The sequence below is a fragment of the Bos indicus x Bos taurus genome, chromosome 18 (genome assembly GCF_003369695.1).
Source record: "Bos indicus x Bos taurus breed Angus x Brahman F1 hybrid chromosome 18, Bos_hybrid_MaternalHap_v2.0, whole genome shotgun sequence".
In the NCBI taxonomy this organism is placed as follows: domain Eukaryota; kingdom Metazoa; phylum Chordata; class Mammalia; order Artiodactyla; family Bovidae; genus Bos; species Bos indicus x Bos taurus.
Genome location: NC_040093.1, coordinates 41,495,732 through 41,515,991, shown reverse-complemented (window position 1 = coordinate 41,515,991; position 20,260 = coordinate 41,495,732). Strand labels below are relative to the sequence as shown.

The window sequence follows — 20,260 nt, the reverse complement described above, 5'->3', positions numbered from 1 at the left end:
AGCTCAGCCTTTCTGGGCCTTCATTCGGTGCTTTACCATCATCATCATGCTTAAGTTTCACAACAGCCCAAGGGAATGATCGTTTATTGTCCCCCTTTTTCCAAGCCAGGAAAGGAAGGCTCAGAGCAGAGGGTAAGATCTGCCCGCTCGTGAGGCCTGGAGCCGGGACTTGGACCCAGGACGGCCTGACCCCAAAGTCCACAGGTCTACCCCTAACGCCACACTGCCTCTTCACCTGCAGATAAAGGGACCTTGCAGCCAAAGGAATAAAAGGGTCCCTCAAGCTCAAAAGAGAGGTATGAGCTAGAGATGGAAACCTGAGAGTCAACGAATCAACACTTATTAATTAATCCACTTAAAAATGTTCATGATAAAGGGAGGCCACAGACTGGAGAAAATAGTCACAATACATATATCCGACAGAGCATTTGCATCCAGGAGAGATTTTTTTTAAAAAACTCTTTACAATTGCTGACTAGCGGAAAACATTTTAAGCATAAAAATGTATCCCCCACCCCCACCAAAAAATAAAAAATAAAAACCTCTTACAACTCATTAATAAGACAACTAACAACCCATGAAAAGGGAAGAATAAAAAGGTATGAACAGATAGTTTATAAAGAAGATATACAAATGGTGCCAAATACCACTAGTCATTAGGGAAATGAAAATTAAAGGTACAATGAAATACTACTACATACAAACTATCATGCTGCTGCTGCTAAGTCGCTTCAGTCGTGTCTGACTCTGTGCGACCCCATAGACGGCAGCCCACCAGGCTCCCCCGTCCCTGGGATTCTCCAGGCAAGAACACTGGAGTGGGTTGCCATTTCCTTCTCCAATGCATGAAGGTGAAAAGTGAAAGGGAAGTCGCTCAGTCGTGTCGGACCCTCAGCGACCCCATGGACTGCAGCCTACCAGGCTCCTCCGCCCATGGGATTTTCCAGGCAAGAGTACTGGAGTGGGGTGCCATCGCATTCTCCGACAAACTAGTATAGCTAAAATATAAAAGGACTGACAATTCCAAGTGTTGGTGAGAGTACTGGGCAACAGGAACTCTCTCCTACAATGCTCGTGGTTTAAAGAGTACAACCGTTTCAGAAACCAGTTAGGAAGCTTCTTATAAAATTAACATATCCTTACCAGATGACCGGGCAATTCCATTCATAAGTAAGTAGCAAGAGAAGTGAAAATATATGTCCACACAAAAACCTGTACATCAGTGTTCTAGCAGTATTAATTCACATTAGCCCTAGAAGAGAAATAATTCAAATATCCATCAACAGATAATTAGGTGGATAAATGATGGCCTCTACTTGGGTTGGAGAAGGAAATGGCAACCCACTCTAGTATGCTTGCCTGGAGAATGCCATGGACAGAGGAGCCTGGCGGGCTATGGTCCATAGGATTGCAAAGAGTTGGACACAACTGAGCATTCATAGTTGGGTTACACCTCAAGTTTGCTCACAATAAAGTACCCAGGTGTTGTGGAAAGAGACAACAGCAAGAATCCACAGTCAGGCAGGGGGTCAGGAACGGGCAAAGTCTGTAGGCATCGAGATCGCATCTGGTCCAGCTCTGTTTTATTTTTGTTTGTTTTAGGCAAAGGCTTCTGCTGTGGGTGAAGTGAGGACACAGCCCTACATTCTGTGAGCCGGGTGCTGCACAAGCCACTAAGCGGACCTCCTGCCCCGTGCATACAGGGGCTCAGAGAGGGATGAGGCCTGCAGACACGGACTCCTAAGTTAGTGCCAGAGCCAGGGCCATGAGTGGACGCCCCCCCCAGAAACCAGCCTGGGAGTCAGCCACACTGGGGGACACAGCCTGGCTCTGCTGCTAGTTGGGCACGTGACTTAGCCTTTCTTTGCTCATCTCTAAAATGGCAGTAGTAACAGCTACTACAGGATTTGGGGCACAGTCAGTGACACGATGCAATGTGTCCTAATGCCTAACACATACTAAACTCGTAACACACACCAGATACTGCTGTCCGTTGTCTGACACCTTAACCACCCTAGGCTCTGTCTACATTGCATGAACACACTCGGTGCGGGGTGGTCACACAGCTGGCCAGCCCTGGAACCACAGTTCCAGCTGGCAGTCTAGCACCTGAGCCTTTTCACTCTATGCCATGTTCCCAAACTCAGTCCTTCATGAGTCACTTCTTTTTCCATGCCAGTAGAGCCCTGATAGCAGCCTCATCTTCAATGGTTATTTGTGTGAAATTATGAGTTTGATGTGACTTTTTTCTAGTACCCATTACAACAGACATAGAATGACAGTAAAAATCAAAGGTTTATATGTAGCTCACATCCACCAAAGTGTGTGTATGAGACTCGAGAGACAACAGCTCGAGAAATGACATTAACAGAAGCTCCTAGAACACAGCATATGGAATCAGAGTTCCAGGGCTATCATGCATGTAGGTGTTGGAAGGCAGCCTGCTTCTACGGAGCTGGGACAGAGGAGACAGGGAGGCTTTATCACAGCCACCACCAAGAGCCAAGTCCAGGTTTACTCCATCGGGTCACAGAGAAGCGCTGCTCTTTCACTGTGTGGCCCCAACTCAGCTGGGTCCCCACTGAGGAGGAGATAAACAGGGCCAGGAGAGCCAGGAACATGCACCTCTCACCACAGGAGAGGTGGGGCTTCTACTAGCTGGAGGCGATTGAGCTAAAATCCCCATCCACAGGCTGTGCCAGACACTGGCTTCCTGTGACAAGAGCATTTTGGCTTTTCTTCCTGAGGTCACAGCTAGACACTGTCCAGATCCCATGGCAGCAGGGTGTGACTAGATGACCAAGTTCTAGCCAATGGAATGTGACCTGTCCCTACCTCAACCCTAACCTTCCTTACAACCATCCATGTGTTTCCTTTCCCTGTCTGCTTGGCCTCGTATCAGGAGACCCCAAGGCTGGGGGTCTGGCAGAGCCACTGAGCAGAGGGCAGCCAGAGCACCCTCACCTTTCACATTAGGTAGTGATGTGAACAAGAAACATTACTGTGTTGAACCATTGAGATTTAGGGGTTGGTTGGTACAGCAGGTGAAGTCAGGCGTTTTTCAGAATGTCACGGAAACTCTGCTGCTACTATCCTGGGACTTAGTATTAGGAAGGGACCAATACATCCTCTAGGGTTTTTGAACAACACTGGGCTCCTCTTGGAGTTGACATTCACCAAATAGGACAGCAGAGGCAAACTTGCTGCCTGTGAGCCACACACATGCTCTGCAGCCACACAACCCAAAGAGCAAACCCTGGCACCAATTTGTGCAGGGAAGACAAAATACTAGCATCTTTCAAGATTGTTTACAGATGCGGTGGGATGATGTGAGCAAAGCATCAAGTGCCCAGTGGATGCTTAGCATATGGTGGTCTCTCTACTCTGCCACTCTCACCCTGTGGGCCTGTGGGCAGCACTCGTCTGACCAACACAGAGCCCTCAAACCCAGGGCAACCACAGTCTGGGTGCGGCTGGGGCTGCTGACTGGGTGAGAACCTGCTGGGAACATTGTCCACAAAGCAAGGAAGAGGCAGTTCCTGTAGCTCCAGGTGAGCTGGTGAAAAAGATGAGTAAGACCAGAAAAGAAGGAGGCCCAGGACTTCCCTGGCAGTCCAGTGGCTAAGAATGCACACTCCCAATTCAGATGGTCTGGGTTCAATCCAGACCAAAGAGCCCACATGCTGCAATGAAGACTGCAGATTCCACATGAAGACCTGGTGCAACTAAACAAATAAATAAATATTAGGAAAAAAAAAAGAAAGAAAGACGCCCAAATAAGGTTTAGGGGAAGAAGTGGGTAGACTTGAAGGGGTATCATCCAGGGAGCGGAAAGATAACCTACAGATGGGGAGAAAATATTTGCAAATCATCTGATACAGGACTGGTATCCAGAATGTATAAAGAACTCTTACAACTCAACAGTTAAGACAAACAGCCCAATTAAAAAGTGGACAAAGATTCTGAATAGACATTTCTCCAAAGAAGATATATAGATAGCTAATAACATGAAAAGATGCTCAACATCCTTAGTCATTCAGTTCGGTTCAGTGGCTCAGTCGTGTCCGACTCTTTGCAACCCCATGAATAGCAGCCTTAGTCATTAGGGAAACACAAATTAAAACCACTCTGTGACACTACTTTACACCCGATAGGATGGCTACAATAAAAAAGATGGACAAATAACAAATGTAAGTGAGAATGTGGAGAAACTGAAACACTCACATATTGCTTATGGTGATAAAAAATGGTGTGGCCACTTTGGAAAACAGTTATATACTTCCTTGGAAAGTTAAAACAGAAAAACAGACTTCACATATGGCCCATGAGTTCCACTCCTAGGTATACACCCAAAAGAAATAAAAGTGTGACCACACAGTAACTTTTGCATGAATGTTCACAGCAGCATGATTGCTAGGATAGCCCAAAAGTGGAAACAAGCCAAAGGTCCATCATATAATACGCACATGAACAAAGTCTGATATATCCAAATTCCAATACAATGGGATATTATTCGATGTATAACATTGGATGCCCCTTGCAAATATAATGCTGGGTGAAAAGAAGGCGGACACAAAAGAGGACACACCATATGATTTCACTCCAATTAAATGTCCAGAACAGGCAAATCCACAGGGACAGAAAGGAGACTGGGGTGGCCAGGGGCTGAGGGTGGCTGCTCGGGTATGAGGTTTCTTTTTTGGGTGCCTGTCCTCTGTGTCCCGTCTGAAGAGGGTCCATGTTCCAGGGGAAGATGCACAGAGCCAGCTCCTAGTAGGTATCGCCTCTCGCACATGTCCCCCGTGTGACCTGCTCTCCTTGCTGCACAGACTCCAGAGGGGGGATGTGTGCTTTTCATTCAGTAGCTGAGAAAACTCAGGCCTGAGAGATGGTCTATGAAGAAGGTGGCTCTACAAGTCAGGATCCAAATCCATTCTGGTCTTCCACAATCCGATTTTTGCCTCTGAACTCATGGGGGTCATATCCACAGCAGAAAGGGCAGTGGGCCAGGTTCTGAGATATCTGGGCCCAAGAACAGCTCTGCCACTGACTAGCTGTTTGACTCTGGGCCAGTCATCTGAATTCTCTGAGCCTCAGTTTCCTCATGTGTGAACACCTGTTATACCTGCCCCACAGGTGGGAGGTCCAGAGCACAAAGATGGCGGTAGTAAAACGGGTTTACCTTTGTGCCAAACACAGGGCTTGGAGCTGAGAAACAAAGGATTCCTCCCCTTAAGGGGCTCATCACAGAGCTGTGTAATTGCTAAAGACCTCATATATGCCAGGCAACTTCATTACCAAGGGCCAAATCACGGTAGTAGATCATAAAGGCTAAATCTTCTAGGTAAGAGTGTTATAGACTGAGTGTATGTGTCCACCAAAAATTCGTATGCTGAAGCCCTAACCCCCAGTGTGGCTGTACTTAAGAGTAAGGAATGAAGGTTAAACGGGATCATAAGGATGGGCCCTGACCTGATAGGGTTAGTACCCTTATCAGAGATCTCAGAGAGCTCTCACTCCCCGCCCTCTGCAGGTGTGTTTACCTAGAGAAGGTCACATGGGGAGACAGTAAGAAAGTGGCTGTCTGCAAGCTAGAAGGAGAGCTCTCACCAGAAACTATTTGGACCAGAACCTCAATATTGGGCTTCTGGCCTTCAGAGCTGTGAGAGATACATTTCTGTTGTTCAATCTGCCCAGTCTATGTTTAGTTATGGCAGTCTGAGCTGACTAATACAAAGGGCTTTTGCATACTAGTGTTTTAGGCACTGTTCAAGCCCTTCACGTTGTTGTCCCAGGCATGAGGTTAACAACTGGTATTATCCCAATTCTACAGATTAAAAACAAGCAGCACAGAGCAGATGGGTACCTTCCCCCAGGTCACGTCGGGTACAGAAAGCAGCACTGGGCTCCACGAGTGGACAGGCTGGCTACAGAGAGTGAGCCTAAGCACTATACAAGTTTGTGAGCTCCTTGTGTGCATAAACCGTGAGGTCTGGGTTGAGGGCGTGGGTCAGTCAATGAATTGTGTGCACGACGTTTGTGATGAAGCCCAGAAGCATTGCTGGCCTCATGCCCCAACCCTGAACCGGCTCTGTATGTTCTGCCATCTCATTTTCGTCAAGCAAATGGCTCCCGAAATCCACCATCCACTCTCTGGCCCCCAGGGAGCCTGCCCTAGTGATCAGAGGGAAGCTGACAGCTTCCCAGGGCCATTTGTGTTCATCTCCCCCCACAGTCCTCCAACACGGTTTACCCTTGACACAGATGCGGCGACAGTGATACCTGACTTAAATCAAGCAGAAAAGGTGTTTTTCTGCTTGATTTAATGGCTTTATGCCCGTGGTTTGGTGGCCCACGTGTCACCCCACACCAGGCTCCTCCTAGGCTGGCATTGCACCCATATCTACAGCCCCAGGCCCTGGCCCCAAGCTGTGCATCCTGGTGCCCACAGTGGGGCCGCCTCCACCGCTGACTACTGTCTGCCAGCTGTCCAGCACCACTTCCTCCCCTAGACAAGTCAGCCTTTAATTTGTGCCACCTTTGCAACACAGGGGATTCTTTCTCTTTTGGATACAAGGGAAGAGGGGGCTTGGCAATCACCTAAGCTGAGCATTTAAGTTTTGCCAGAAGCATTTACAGAACTTTCTAGAAGTTATGGAACTGAAATGAGGGGGCAAGGTAGAGGGGAGATCTAGAGGCCCTCTGGCTCCTCAGTAGCAACTGTAGGATGAAGGACTTGCCTGAGGCCACAGAGTAGGCTGGGGGCAGGGCCCAAAGCCCAGCTTTCCTTGAAGCATCAGTGTTCTTCTGCCATAAGCTGAGGCCTGCGTGTGTGCATGCTAAGTCGCTTCAGTCGTGTCCAACTCTGTGCGACCCCATGGACTACAGCCCGCCAGGCTCCTCTATTCATGGGATTCTCCAGGCAAGAATACTGGAGTGGGTTGCCATGAGCTGAGGCCTGCTACACCTCCAGCTCAAGTCTGACCCTAATCTGACAAAGACCCTGGCCTCTCCCTAAATTCCTGGGGGGCCCAGAAGGACTGGGCTCCTGCCCCTCCATGTGCCAGAGAGTCACAGAGAGGGAAGATGGGTCCCCATGCTGGGTGTTCTCCCCATCCAGGTGGGTGGCGGGTAAGAGAAGGGCTGGGATGGAGGGGGGGGGCTGTGATCTCCCACCTCCCCAGCTTTTCCAGGAGAAACAGCCTCCACACAAAGGCTAGATCTGATTCTCTTCTCCCCATCCAGCTTCGAAATGTCTAGGACTTATAGCCCAAGGATAAGCTTCGGGCCTTGCTTCCTTGCACACTCCGGAAGATGACGACGCTTAGAGTGGTCTTTCCACCTGCTCACCCCTATGGCTGGCAAGCCCCCAGGAGCTGGCCAAGGAAGTATTACTACCAACAAAGCTAGTGGAGGTGATCGAATTCCAGCTGAGCTATTTCAAATTGTAAAAGATGATACTGTGAAAGTGCTGCACTCAATATGCCAGCAAATTTGGAAAACTCAGCAGGGGCCACAGGACTGGAAAAGGTGAGTTTTCATTCAAATCCCAAAGAAGGGCAATGCCAAGGAATGCTCAAACTACTATACAACTGCACTCACTTCACATGCTAGCAAGGTAATGCTCAAAATCCTTCAAGCTAAACTTCAACAGTACGTGAACCAAAAACTTCATAGGATTACTCCAAAAAACCCCAAAAGTTTAGGAAACTCTGGATGAGACCCACGACAACAAGCCTCCTTTCTGCTGGGCTCTGAGTGCCTTCGTGGCTTTCCAAGAGGAGACACAGTCCGTGCCCCCAAACTTACTCAACGAGAAAGGGTGTTGCTCCATCACATCGAAGGATGACTGTCTGAGGAATCCCAGCCAGAGGAGTGTCAATGATTCCTCCAGCACAAAACTGTAGGTTCACAGCGAAGTGTGCACTGAGAAAGCTGGGATCAAACTCTAGTAGGGCTGCTGCAGACAGTGAGAGATGTGGATACACAGACAAGGGAAGCATCGCAGGAAGAGAAGGGGCCTCCAGGGACAGGACGCCCTTTGCAGGTCCAGCAGGAGGCGCTGGGCACCATGGGACTCTCATACTGCAGGGAGGCTTGCCCCTGAGTGGCTGGTGGAAGAGGATCTGAGATTCTGATGTGTTGGGCCAGGACTTTCCATACCACTGGGTCTTGGAGAAGAAGTAAACCAGAAGCGCACTGACATGACGCAACACAGTCCAGGGAGGGGCCTGCACCTCTCCTGCCCGCCAGGCGGTCTCCATGGAGCCCTTGCTGGCCGCAGGCTCTTCCCCCAATGCAAACATCCCCCGGTCCAGGCCATGAGCATCCATACTCCTCACCCTGACACTCAGGACCTTCTCTAAGCCAAACCCACCCTTTTCCCCATGGTCTGCAATGAGGAAGGCCTGGGTTCGATCACTGGGTTGGGAAGGTCCCCTGGAGGAGGGCATGGCAACCCACTCCAGTGTTCTTGCCTGGAGAATCCCCATAGACAGAGGAGCCTGGCAGGCTGCAGTCCATGGGGTCGCAAAGAATGGAACACGACTGAGCAACTAAGCACAGCACACAGCACAGCACAGGCTAGGAGGGGTAGCAGGGGCAGCACCTCAGGCCTGGAACGGAGGCAGAGACCCTGAGTGTAACAGAGCAACTGGGCAGAAGGGCCTGACCAGTGCCACATCCGGGCTGCTCAGGCAGGAGAGAAATGTGTATTCATCTTATTTATGCCACTGTTACTTAGGGCTCTTTGTAACAGCAGGGAAACCTGCACCCTGGCTGATATACACTGATATTATTTCCATTTTACAGAGGAGAAAACTGAGGTTCAAATTCAGGGTACTTAAGGAACCTGCCTGAGGCCACAAAGATAAGAGGATCCAGTGTTGACCTTGCACTTGCCTGACTCCTGAGCATGTGCTCTGTGCCCCATGACACACAGAACCTCACTCAGAGGATGCACGCTGTGGTTCCACATGAGAAGACACGAGAGGCTGAGGCCTTATCATGAGGCTCCCTGCTGCAGAGGGGACGCTTGGACGTGGCCCCAGAGAGGGCCGTAACCGGGAATCAAGGTACTGCTCACTCAGGTGCACAACCCGGACCCTGAGAAGAGCTGGGGTTGGGGTGGGGGACACCTGGGCCCCCAGCAGTCACCCTGGTCTGCAGAGCTGGGCACAGAGAGCCGCCTTCCTCTCCTCGGCTGGTTGTCATCAAGGGCACCAGCTGGTCCAGGCACCCGGCAGGGAAGTGCGGCAGGGAGAAGGGAAGGAAGACCGAGGCCTGGGCAAGAAGGGGGAGGGTGCCCACAGAGCTGGAAAAGCGGGACCTAATTTGGCAGTGAGCTATTTCAGGACTGTGCCCCGGGGACCTCGGACCAGAGACACCGGGGGAGGAGAGTCTGGTTGTGCAAACGCTCCTAATCTGCAGCTCCTCTAGGGCCGTCAGCTGCTCCTGGGCTCACTCGGGAGCGAGGACGTAGAGGGGCTGACGGCCAGCGCTTGCGCTGGGTGATGCGTATTTGCTGTCTGAGCCAGAAGGGTCTGTGCCCATCAGAGCTAGAAACACGCTCACGCTGTGCCTGGACAAGCACATGACATGGCAGGACTCCCTGTCTGTGGCATGTGCTGTCCTAAGTATAAAAACACCCCCCCCCCCAAAAAAAAAACACTCCTATTTTACAGATGAGGAAACTGAGGCCAGTCTGCTCATCTCTGCTCATTTCTGTTCACCCAGTGCCTGACACACTGCTAGTGCACAGAAGGCCACAGCACGTTTCTCAAATGAACAAATGAGGGGACTTCCCTAGCTGTCCAGTGGTTAAGACTTCACCTTTCAATGCAGGGTGTGCAGGTACGATCTCTGGTTTGGGAGCTAAGACCCCACATGCCTCATGGCCAAAAAACCAAAACATAAGATAGAAGAAATACTCTAATAAATTCAATAAGGACTTTAAAAAAAGAACAAGTGAGACAATCAATGAAAGACAGAGAGGGAGAGAGAAGCTGGAGGTGCCCAGGAGATGGAAAAGATACTTACAGCCACAGGGACTAGGTAGGGTTTATGGTGGGAATGATGTTCTCAGATCAGGGACAGCCTTAATACAAAGAAACAAAGCAGCGACTGTTTAGGGAGCATGTGCTCTGGGCCAGGCGCCCCACTGACGCTGGGACACCTGATGGGGCTCAACCTTCCTACTCAGGAAGAACCATCCCAAGTGTTTCTGGGGGACTGTCACCCAGGGCCAACTGCCTCTCTCCTCTCTGGGGTCCTGCCTCCTCTCTCCCTGGGTCTACCTCTTTTGGCTTCTGTCTTGGGCCTTGCAGGACCCCGGTTCAGGAGCAGCCTTCCTCAGCTCCACTCCTGCAAAGCCAGGAAGAGGGACAGGGGCCGGGGCACACACCTTGCTCCCCGGCCTGGAACAATGGTCACAGCCGGGCTTCTAGTCCTGGCTCTCCCTTCACCAGCCAGGGGGTGATGTGTGGGTGAGAGGAAGATGAAAACAAGAGCTGTTTACTGCACACTTACTGCGTGCCAGGCCCCATGCTTAGCCCTCAACATATATGAATTCTTCAACCGTAACAGCCCTGTGAGTAGGTCATTGTTATTATTACCTTCGGTTTCCAGATGAGGAATCTGAGGCTGAGTGAGCCAAGTGACCACCCTAAAGTCCAAAGCTGATGGCAGGCAAGGCCAAGACTCAAGGTTATATCTCTGACTCCGAGCCCTGGCTCTGACCCCTGCCGAGCTGCCTCCCCCTGGGCATGGCCCTCTGCAACTGCACTGGTCTGGCTCTAAATTAAGCCTTGACTAGCACATGGCTAAGGTCCCTGCTGGCTCAGGGAAACCGGAGTCTTCCCAGGAGATATTCCCACACATGGGCCCATGTCTTCCACTTGCCTTCATCTCCCATTCTGCCATCACCCCCTGCCGCAGCCCCAGCGGAAAGGTGAGAAAGGAAGGGTAAGTGGTGGGCTGGGGGCTACACCCGGAATCCTGGCTGGCCACTGAGGGAGAGGCCACCGGGGGAGGAGTAGCTCTGGCTCCAGCCAAACTGGGTTGCGTCATAATCCTGCTATAGTAGCTTGAGCGTGGCTGGCCATCCACCAATACGATATGAATCAGGCACAGTGGGCAGCGCTGAAGTCAAGGAGAGTATTCAGGATGACTACGGTGGCCTCCCCAGCATCTCTTTCTTCTGCTTCCATTTCCTGTTTCATGAGCTCCTGGGGAATTCACTCTGGTTCCAGGAACCCTTCAGGCAATCAGAGTACCACATCTCCTTGGTCACAGTGACTGGCTCAGGCATGTTCAGGGATGCGCATATGATCTCAGTGGGGCCAAGGAGAGAGGGCAACTCCCAGGATCTAAGTGGCTTCTCAGGGAAGGGTGTACAAGGGTACACCCTCTGCTCTGCACATTCAGGGATGCTCAAGGGTCGGGGCAGGGGGGAGCAGGAGGAAGTGGTGATGTAACTGTGACAGCCATTTTCTTGCAAGATGAGAAGTGATTTTGTGGGTCCAACAGGAAGGCTGCGGGGCCAGAGGAGATGAAGAGGAGCCGGGGCAGCTCAGCAGAGCTGCTGGTGGAGCCTCTCCTGCAGCCGGCCCTCTGGACTTCTTCCTCCCTGGCCCCGGGGAGTGTTTTTTTGCTTTCACAAGCCAGTTTGATTGTATTTCTTATTTTTGGTGACCAAGAGTGTCCTATCTTATCCAGAGAGGGTCTTCAGCAGTGGTGCAAGACCCTGGTAGGTTGTGGAGGCGTAAATAAATAAGAGGGGAAGGAGCTGAGTAAAGAGGAAGATGGGTGTGTGTGGTTATGACAGGGGCAGACAGGCGCTGGTTTTCCTGGGGAAGCCACCACCACCCTGCTTCTGTGGGACTACACCCCTCTGGCCCAGGCACGCAGAGCGCGGGGCCTTCTAGCTGGGGAGGGACCCAGACACCACTCCGCGGCCACCCTCTCGATCTCACCCACACGGCTGCCTCGACACACCCATGACACCCCACAATGAGCCAAAGTCCACCTCTGGGTCCCCCTGACTCCTCTGTAAAACACCGGGTCCCTCAGAAAGGGTTCGTCATCCACAAGGGGCTCCAATGTGGGGTTTGGATCAAATTAGGCAACAGATATGGTCAGGGAGAGACCGCCCTCCGGGGTGAACGGTGACAGTGCTCACCACAAGGCTTGAACCTGTGTCCCCTATGGGGCCGTGCAGCCAGCCCTGCACTGTGCAATAACATTTTTATAGATCCTCTGACCATGTTCTGGGTAGCAAAATTATACTGCATTGCATTAATGGTGGGTCCAAAGTATTAATTTGTTAAGCATACATTTAGAAGTGTTAGTCGCTCAGTCGTGTCCAACTCTTTGTGACCCCATGGACTATAGCCCGCCAGACTCCTCTGTCCATGGAATTCTCCAGGTAAGAGTACTGGAGTGGGTTGCCACTTCCTTCTCCAGGGGATCTTCCCAACCCAGGGATGGAACCGGGGTCTCTTGCATTGTAGACAAATTCTTTTCCGTCTGAGCCACCAGAGGAAGCCCATTTAAAATATACAATTTTGTGGCCTTATTTTAAGAATTCTTTATTTTTCAACATGCCAGGAGCCTTAACACATGAGCATTGGCCAGGCAGGCCTCTCTGAGCTGTCCTCTATGTCTTCCAAGGCTGGGCAAGATCCTTGGCAGCTTGTTTGCCACCTTGAGCCCAAAAGATGTGCCCCCTACGCTCCTGCTCCAAAGAGGAGGCTCTTGGCTTTCCTGTGGGTAGCTGGTGGAAATGCAGGGGATAGGGGTAGACTGAGGGCCATCATGTGGGCCCCCTTATACTCAAGGGAAAGGCCACTAGTGGGGACCCCCATCCTGATGCTCGGAAATGTTCACTTGCACAGTCATAACATTTTTTTCACCATTTTTTTCACAGTCATAACATTTTTTTCCCCATTAGAGGGCTTACAGGGAGAGACAGATGAGGGGAGTGTACGCTACTGTGAGAGAGAGAGAGAGATTGTGAGAGAGAGAAAGAGAAAGAGAAAGGGAGGGAGGGAGGAGACACAAGCGCAAGACATCACTGCCTGTGGTTTTCATTTACTGTTAGTTGGAGTCGTTAGGTTTCCTTTTTTCTTTCTAAAATTCCACATCTCTTTCTACAGATGATGAACGTGCGGAGCCTGGCCGAGGCGCAGGCCGGAACACCCACCCATTCCACGAGCCATGACGTGGAGGGGCCGGATGGAGGCCAGGCGCGGCAGTCACCCAGCCCGCCCAGGGAAGCTGGGGCGCCAGGCCGGGTGGGTGGTGGTCTCGGGGTGGACTGCCCTGCTCTCTTCAGCGAGCCCCACCCCAGGCTCCTCTGCACGGACATTCCTCCCAGACACTCTGCCACAGCTTTGCGCTGCCAGGAGATTTACCTGCCACCAACCATCTTCTCGTCCCCAGTGCCCCTCAGGACAACATTCCAGCTTCTGACATGGGTGCTATAGACCAACTGTGTCCTCTCAAAATTCCTATGTAGAAACCTAATCCCCAGTGTCCTGATATTGGGAGGTGGGGCGTCTGGGAGGGGATTAGGGGACAAGTGCCTTTATAAGAGACTCCAGAGATCAATCCCAGTCTTTCCGTCTCAAGAGGACACGGAGAGAAGATGGCTGTCTGTGAACTAGTAAGGGGTCCTCCCCAGACATCTCATCTGCTGCCACCCTGACCTTGGACTTCGCAGCCTCCAGAACTGAGAAACATATTCCTGTTGTTTAAGCCACCCATCTATGGTCTTGTTGCTGTATTGGCCAGAAAAGACTAAAATGGGCAAACAAAGGCAGAAACCAGAGAAGAAGCTACTACCACCTCTGTCCCAGCTTGGAGGAGCACACGTTCCCCAGAGTAGCTCCCCCACCGTACCCCCATTTCTAGCCTCCAGACTGGACTTCCCACCGACTCAGCACATCTGCTTCCACGTTCTTACAGATCCCCATGACAGCTCACAGGCAGAGTGGTCGGCGGTGACCGGTGCCATCCCCCAGCCCCCTTCTCTCTTGCCTCTGTGTCCTACTAGACCCCCCAAAAAAAGCCATGTTTTTGTTTTCCTCAGCTCCCTCCCTGCTAGGCTGATGTGTGGTTCGAAGTTGGGCAACCCAGCATTCTCCTCCTGCCCTGGAGTCCCTGTGGGAGGTGTTACCTGGAGCCACGAACACCCAGAGGGCCCTGCAGGGTGGACCCAGGCCTGATGCTGCAAGGAGCCCCGGGGCTGCCATCTCTCACGAGTCCCTGTCCAGGAATTGACGGTGTCCCTACCGTCAAAGACACTGACAGTTGGGCGGTCTTCACTAGCAGCCAAATACATCCTAACTTACACAGTGCAACTCAGAGGAGCTCTATGACTTGCTCAAAGGAAGGTGTCTATACGAATGTCCTGGGGTGGCATATTAGGCCCAACCTTCTACTGGAATGTCCTTTGTCTCTGGGCCTGGACCACAATCTCTGACGTCCATGGAGAGAACCTTGAGGCCCACTATGACCCTCCATTGACAAGGAAATATCCTGATGTGTTCTCAACACTTGACTTATGAAGGCAGGGAAGGGCTCAGCATTTTATCAAGATTCAGAAAAATGGTTTTCTGTTTAGCCCTCAAAGCTCTCTGGAGGAGAACCATCCTCTTCTCATGAGCACCCCTTCATTAAATGCCAATCACACAGAGAAGCCCAAGTTGGCTCCAGCTTTCCTGATTCTTGAGGATGGGCACTGACAGCAGGACAAAACCCAGGCAAAGGCAGGGCTCCTCCCGTGAGCGCTCAGATCCCTGCCCTCTGCCAGGGGGCTGCCTTTGAAAACTGGAGTAGTTGTCACTCTGCTTCAAGGCACACAATGCTAATAACAGCTAAGCTTTCCTGAGTACCTACTGGGTGCCGGGCTCTACTCTAAGATCTTGCACCTAGTAGTCATTTAGTCCTCAAGACAACCCCCTGAGGAGCATCATTATCACCACATTTTGATGAAAAGAAAAAACACCATCTACCAGACTTCCCTGGTGGTCCAGGGGTTGAGAATCCACCTGCCAGCGCAGGGGCTGCAGGTTCGACCCCTGGTCCAGGAAGATTCCACGTGCTGTGGCTTAATGCTGTGGAGCAACTAAGCCTGTGTGCCACAACCACTAAAACCCAAGTGCCCTAGAGCCCGTGCTCTGCAACAAGAGAAGCTACCGCAAGGAGAAGCCCCCACACCACAAGCTTGACGGAACTAGCAAAAGCCTGTGCACAGCAACAAAGACCCAGCACAGCCAACAAATAAATAAAAATTTAAAACAAATCAAAAGAAAACACCATTGCCTACCGAAGCATCTGTCCTCCTTGCCTACGCCCTGGTGGCAGGGACTGGGTCTTGCCCACCCCTGCAGGAACACCTATGTGGATGAATGAATGGGTGAATGTACAGGTAGATAAGACCATTCTGGCCCTCAGGCTCCCCTCCTTCCCTGTCCGGCTGCAGAGTGCCAGGGGACGGCTGGGGCTGGAGCTCCAGAATGACCACATTCAGAAGAGGGAGCGACCATCTTCAGCTGCGGAAACCCAAGAAGAGGCTAAGGAAGAGAGGCATTGGAGGGCCATCTCAAAACCTGGCATTTTAATCCCCCGTTTCTTCCTTTCCCATCTTAAAACCTGCCGTTCCTCTGAGCTGGTCTTTTTGGAGGAGGGCCAGGAAGAGCCACTTGTGTTGCCAATCTGGGCCAAGGTACTAGCAGCCAGGTGTGGCACTCTTTACGGCAGAGCTTAAAAAACAGACACCTGCCCCAAACCCAGGGCCTGCCCGATCCAGTCTTAGATGATAGGAAGCAAGCCAACCTGGCTGCACTGAACCCTGCAGAGCTGAGGAGGCCTTGCAAATCAAAGGGTGGGCTCCCTCTTTCATTTTTGCATCTAACCCTGCCTTCCTGTGCACTGTCTGCCTGGGGTGTTGTGACTGCTCACTGAGTATTTGTGGGATGACTGGCTGACCCACCAAACGAAAGACAATGAGGCCCCAGGTTGGCTGAGTGATTTTGGGCAGGCTGCTGAGATGGAAAGAGAACTGAGCAGAGATTCAGAAAACCTCAAGTTCTAGTCCCGGGCCTGCCACGTCATCCCTGGAGTAAGTCTCTTTCCTGTTGGGGCCAGGTGGGGCCCTCATCTGCAAAATGGAGCAGCAGACTTAGACGGTCTTAAACGGAGGAGTTTCGAGCTCTGTAGCCTGGGTGGGCAAAGGGTCAGAGCTGGGCCGGGGTTGGCCTGCTACAGCTGAAGAGTGGCGGCGTCCAACGCATGGTGGTGTACACACTGCTGCCTGGAGGAAGCCTCTTTCCGGCCTCAGGTTTGGGCCTTTGTCACCTCCCCAGCCCCCCATCAGACCTGACAACGACTGCTGAGGTTTCTCCAGACCCCAAAGAACTCAGGCAGATACAGACTAGACAGCATCCTTGTTTTCGTCTCTTTCAGAATTCTTGTGAACTGCAGGGTAAACAGCCCTGCACCGTGGAGACGGCATCACAGCATTTCCCTGATTAAAAAGGAGACCGTGTTCAGCGCTCCACTGTGTGACTTAAACGGCAAGATTTCTCTTACCAGAGGAGATCCGATGACATTCTGGAATCTAAGTGTGAAATCTGATTCTGCCTCCCCAAAGAGTACCATATCTCATCTCAGGGCAGGGAGGGGGCATTCCAACGAAGCCCCTTGGTGAACCGTCAGAGGCTGGGTGGCAATTCCAGCACCAGCACTGATCTTTAGTCCCGCTTAGGGCACTGGCCACGGACTGCAGGTTAGGTGCTGTATGTGTCAGGCACTGTCCCAGCGTTTCATGTGCATCACCTCATCTAACCTTAACACCAGAGGAAAGGAGACAGTATTAGAATTATGCCCATCTTACAGACAGAAATACTGAGGAAGCTAAATAGTGTACCCAGGGCCATACAGTTGGTGGTTGAACCGGGACTGGAACACAGTTTATCCAGTACTTCTTGTGTCAGGCACTGTACTAGATGGATAAGACCTATATTCTCCCCATAGGGAGTTTAAAATTTAGTGGGAGAAATAGGCATGTGCACAAAGAAAAAATGAAAATGAGAGGGTTTTTCAATTTAATAAAGCCTCACACAAGTTCAAAGCATTATTTCTTTGCTATTGTCCCATTATAATGTGCTTTACATATGCAAGTATATATTGCATATGCACATAAATTTTGTGTGTATTTCTATATACACGTGGGTGTGATCAAATTTATCACAAGGGAGTGTTCATAGACTTTCCCCATCCTCAGCTTGCCCAAACGAACCTCCTAATCCTCTAGTTGTCCAGTTTCCCCCAGACTTTGTTCCAGTGTCAGGGTTGAGGCCAGTTCTGCCAGACAAGCTACTCTGCTTTTGTGATGCAGATGCAGGCCCTGGGCGTGAGGATGGAGGGAGAAGAGGGAGGGGGAAGATCCTCTCAAAAGTTTAGGACAATTTACATGACAATGAGCTGGGGTGAGTAGGGAGAGGGGGGAGGAAGGAGGGAGATGGAGATACAGAGAGGCGGAGAGGAGGCGGAGGAAGGAGGTGGAGCAAGGGAAGAGAGACCGAGGGAGAAGGCAACCGAGAGACAGCTGGAGACGGGGACGGAGGGAGAGGGGGAGAGGGAAGAAGGCGGCAGGAGGCAGAGACGGACAAGCGAGAAGACGAAAGAGGACAGGAGGGGAAAGCCTGGCAGGCTTGTGGGGGTGGGTAGACAGACGGTGTCCGGGGCACTTAGGAAGAAAGCAGTTCAAGAGAGCAGGACTGGGACAGACCCGAGGAAGACAGGAAAGGCCCTGTGAGAAGAGCAGTGGGGGCTGTCCTCTGACTGCCTTTCCATGTTTTGGGAGAGACTCCGAAGAACAGGGTTCTGAAGCTTTATGTTGCCTGGCTGTACTGTGCCTCTTTAAATGGGACTCTGCCCTGGACCTGAGCCACATGGATCATAGCTTCCTTAGGGTTACAAATCTATAAATACGGATTCTGTGCTGAATGACCTTGGATAAATCACTTTGCCTCTCTGTGCCTCATTTTTTTCTTTTCCACTTCTCACTCCCAACTCACCAGGCTCACTTTCTCTTAGGGCCTGGTGGTGTCTGCTTGGAGCCTCTGTCTCTCTTCCTCCCACGGCTCCTTCTCAGGTCGTTTCATCACAAATATCCCTTTCAGGTTCAGGGGAACCTTCCCTGGCCACCTAGTGTGAAGTAGCTGCCCCCTTCCACCTCATCCCTCAAACCCCCCACAGCTGATACACAGGCAGGCTGGGGGCGGGGAGGGGGGCGCGGTCCCTGCAGCAGCTCCTAGACAGCAAAGCCACACTAGGCCACTCCCAGGAAACACCTTCTCCAGCTGCCCAGCTCACTGTGGCCTAAGGTGAAATAAAACAGGAGGAGACGCCCCAGGGCCTGGAGGACTTCCTGACAAGCCTGAGTGCCGTGGTGCCATCTGCCGACAGAGGACTGGGCTCCAGCTCCTCCGCGTCCAGGGGACTCTCCAGGGACTACCCGTTGTGTTCTTGCTCTCCCTTCTCAGTGGACCTTTTCCCAATCCTCTACTTGAGGGCTGTCTCCACCACACAAGAAACAGCCACAGAGGCCAAGGGGCCCACAGTATAGACCTTGCTACTGCTAAGTCATTTCAGTCGTGTCCGACTCTGTGTTATCCCATAGACGGCAGCCCACCAGGCTCCCCCGTCCCTGGGATTCTCCAGGCAAGAACACTGGAGTGGGTTGCCATTTCCTTCTCCAATGCATGAAAGTGAAAAGTGAAAGTAAAGTCGCTCAGTCTTGTCCGACCCTCAGAGACCCCATGGACTGCAGCCTACCAGGCTCCTCCGTCCATGGGATTTTCCAGGCAGGGATTACTGGAGTGGGGTACCATTGCCTTCTCCCAGTATAGACCTTAACACATTATGTTCCTAGAAATACCCAAGCAACCACCTCTCTACTCAGGATAATAAACTGGGAAAACAAAATCCTCCAGGAACAACAAATGTTTTCCAAAACCAAAGGAGAAAAGCATTTCAAAGTCACGCTGTTTTGGGTTATAATCAGGGCAGGAGGTTCTGAGGAAGGAAGAGTTGCTTGAGAGGTGGGCGTGGCAGTGAACACACACACTCTTGGAAGGTCTCACAGGCTGTGGTGGGTGTGTGTGTTTGTGTAAAGTGTGTGCTATGGACATGTGAGCCTTCTGCACTGTGTCTGTCACCTGGTTAACTGAGATTCAGGCACCAAGCTTTCTTTGGCTGAAAGGCAGAGAGACCAAAGGCCTGTCCCATGTCTGAAGATCAGACCGGGCATTTTCTGCTTTAACACCCGCCCAAGTTGACAAAAGTGAGTTAATACTTGCAAAGTGCTTATGGCACAATGCCTGGCCTCTAGTAGGTGCTCAGTACAAGAGAGCTATTGGTGTTACTGTTGTGACCATTATTATTAAAATGAATGAAGTCCTGTAAGCTGTCTGGCTACTGATAACCTGTCTTGGCTACATCTGATGATCTGAGCTGCTCTTTGCTGACTGGTCTTCCAGCTCTACTATCCTGGAGAAGGAAATGGCAACCCACTCCAGCATTCATGCCTGGAGAATCGCATGGACAGAGCCACCTGGCAGGCTATAGTTCACGGGGTCCTAAGAGTTGGACACGAATGAGTGACTCATACACACACATCTCCAGCAAGGCCTGGCACACTGTCTCCTCAGTGAATTCTTAGTGCAAACAGAACTGAAGACCTCACAGTGTCCCTCATTCCACAGCCCTGGCTCTGTGACCAAAACCAAAGCCCATCCCCAGGGAGAAGGGTTTCCTCCCTGAGGGGCAGCGCCTGGCTTCCCCGCCCCAGGCTGGCCCTGGACATCCTCCGTCACTCAATTTCCCCTCCTCCGGGGGGAGGCAATGCCTGAGCTGGGATGACTGTCGCAGAGAATTAGGATTTTGTGCATAAAATATTGAATTTTACATTTAAAGCTATCTGTCACAGATGATTTATCATACCCAGTGAAGGTGAGGATGGTTTTCCTCTGTGAGGGAGGTGATTTTTTGGCAAAGAAAGGATATATACACAGTGCACAACCACACCACACGGGAATCGGAGCTTAACGCTCTCTATCCAGAGGCTTCAACGAGGGGCCCAGGCACTTGGTGGCCTCCACCTGCTCCCCACCTCACACTCCAGGTCATAGGGAGAGGACGGTTGGGATTCAGCGTCCCAGCAGGAGATAAAGAGCCACTCCTCAAGAGAATT

The 20,260-nt window shown here is 51.5% G+C and overlaps 1 protein-coding gene across 2 annotated transcripts in view; it reads right to left on the bottom strand.

Annotated features, from left to right (window-relative positions):
- GNAO1 (G protein subunit alpha o1) overlaps positions 1 to 20,260 on the bottom strand; it is a 181,095-nt gene that overhangs the window by 61,589 nt on the left and 99,246 nt on the right. The gene's annotated exons all lie outside the window — the stretch shown is intronic.